The sequence below is a fragment of the Mizuhopecten yessoensis genome, unplaced genomic scaffold (assembly GCF_002113885.1).
Source record: "Mizuhopecten yessoensis strain PY_sf001 unplaced genomic scaffold, ASM211388v2 scaffold7831, whole genome shotgun sequence".
NCBI lineage: Eukaryota > Metazoa > Mollusca > Bivalvia > Pectinida > Pectinidae > Mizuhopecten > Mizuhopecten yessoensis.
The window spans coordinates 103,554-106,611 of NW_018407244.1; positions in this window are offsets into that span (position 1 = coordinate 103,554).

Here is a 3,058-nt window from a genome sequence, read left to right on the forward strand (position 1 = left end):
CCCCCCCTGCGCGCTAAAATCCAGGCCAACAAGAGTGATTAATATGAGATGAAAAAACTTGTTTCATGATTGTTGTAAAATAGATTAAGTTACATATATACAGGTATCCACTGCCGTCCATAAAATTAACAGATTTTTTTAGAATTTCCCGTTGCTGCCGCAGAAAACACAGAATAGAGCAGTTAAACAAATCAAAAAATCACAAGATAATGAAGATGCCAATGGTTTATTATCTTAAGTAGTCGTTTATCATCATTGAAATTGATTACATACACAATTTACGATATTGTAGATGGATCACGAACGTTACAACAAAACGTTAATATATGTATGTGTATGTGTGCTGGAGACAGGGTATATGGGTCTACTTGCCTCCTTCTGATGGCACTGATCTGATGCCGACTTCAAAGTGTTATCTCACTGAAATATCATGCCGAAGGCATCCAGCATAGCATTCCACCCAGCTACATTATACTAACACCAGGTGAAACAGTTGCCATGACCCTAAATGACGAACGGTAAGCAGGAGATAACCGATATAATTTTAAGGAGAACTCATTGCCTTCCTTACATGGGCGAACGTTTAGCATTAAAATCTAAAGTGAAGTGTTGCTAAGTTAGGCACTCGCCAGTAGTTAGGGAACGCTTCAATGAATTCTTCTAAATATCATATTGATTGATGTATTGATATATTAATTGCTTATTTATATACTATAAAGCACCTTAGACTTGATGTGGCTACAGATGCATGTTTATGATAGATATGCTTATTTATCAACTGCTGTTTATTTTTATTTTTATTTTTTATGGTTTGATAGGTAATATTTTATTTATGATTTTTTGCACATTTCATACGCAAGATAACTCGCACTGTTTAAGCATGAATATTTATTGTCATATGTTGGCAAACCACATTTTTATATGCTTGAAATACACAATGATATTTACATATAGACGCTCGAAATGTAATATTGTGATATTGCGAAAAGTGATCAGTTGTCAGCCGTGATTATGTACGAGCTTGTGACAGTTTGCATCGTAGACTAAGTGTCGACAATATGCACTCTATAGCGGGAAATATTTGTCCGCCTATGCACGCTTGTGCCACCACAATCCTGAGAGTTGTGAAGTATTATTGTGACCCCTCTTGACCTCGATTGTACATGTCATTGTATAATTGACAATACTGTAGTAATGTATTAGATCGTGTTAACCATGTGCATGTTCAAGAAGGGATAAGACTTAAAGCTCATGGGTTCAAATAATATGATCAATACTCAATACTAGTTTATGCTTGTATATTATTTGTTATTTTGATTGACAGGAAAGCAGTTATTCTGTTTAGTGGATGAGGTAGAAAACTCTGGTATAGGCAAGGGAGCTAACTCAGTTGTCATCATGGTCCATCACTATTTCCAGCATCATGGTCATGGAGAAGAAGTTGCAAACATCCGCTTTTGATAACTGCAGCGGCCAGAATAAGAAAAACATTGTGTTGTGGTATGCCTTGTGGAGAGTATTAGTTGTTGCCATTATGTCCGGGGATTGTTTGTCATCAATAATTTTTCTAATTAAGTTGATCAGTTGTCAATTTTTAACTCGACTTCTAAGTTTTAACATGTATGTGCATTTGAAGAGCATGGTTAAAAAATAATTAACGAACAAGATTGGAAAGTTAACAGTAACATACATTTAATTAATCAATAACGTTTCTAACATTTACCGGACCATTCAAAATTGAGTGGAAGTTGTATGACTGCATATCAGAATTATTGTCTTGCAATTTATGCAATGACTAGAAATAATGATTAATCTGACCTCACATTATTGCCCTCATTATAGTTCTCCGTTCAAATCATATAAATTTTAACTAATCAATCAGCTGTTTTTTATAATTTTATAAATTAGTTTTATCAAGCTCAAGAACTCTTTATTTGCTTTCAGGTCTTAATGTTAAGACCCAGTATTCCGTGATGATAAAGTTTGACCCAGACTGGCATTTCTGTGTGTGGAAGCTGCGCTGGAGATCAAGTGATGTGGAATAGACATAACATCCCCCAGTTGGTGCAAGATGATGACAAACCCATTAAGTTCAGACTCTGGAAGATGTTTTTAAAACAATAGTTTAAGCCTTTAAAGAACCTTAGGAGTTATCATCATTTCATAGAAGATTCTACTTAACCAGGGACAGTTTTGTGCAAGGAACCTTGTGATTCCCCCACTGTATCCATTATACTTCTGAAATGCGAAGACATCCTGCCCTCTGTGAATGATATGCCAGTTGAAAACACGGCAGTGGTCTTTGTTTGATAACATTAGGGAATTATGTAAGTCAGAATGCTCAAAGAACAGTTCATGTCCAAAACCAGCTGTACCAAAGTCAAAAGTCAATGTTGGTGAAACTAACGAGATGCCAAAACATCCTAGTAAGAGAAAAGGTCTTCTGTTGAGATGAACCTTTACTATGACTATCAAACTACTGAAATGTGCGTCATTGTACAAGCTTTATCTAAATTGATTTAATTAATTGGTGATTTTATAGTGTTTCTTGATTTTTTCAGAATTGTTAGAATTACAGATATAATAAATTACATACTAGTTTTATGAAACAGTCTTCAGTTTCATGAATATTATATTTAACATGTTTGAAATTCTGTTTATTATGTATTAATGATCCATTTTTGGTATTTGCAATGATTTTATGTAACTGCAATGTTGATGTGAAATTGCAAATTTACTTGCATTATTTGGGTAATTTATTATGTTTGAAAATGTGCCCTAATATACTGAGAGACCTAAGTTAAAAGACATGACTATTCCAAAAATAGTGTTGTTGTATCATGTGTGATTATTGGAATTTATAATTAGAAATAATTTACATTACTCGTAAGTAGTATCTGACCTGCTGGTGTGGCAAACATTTATCAAAAATTGTTCCAAATCAAAGATTAACCTCACTTATTTTGCTACAATGAAATGTGAATGCTGCAAACTGAGTATATCAGCATTTCCAGAATAATTATATGTGACTGTGGATTATCTCCCTTTATTGTATATT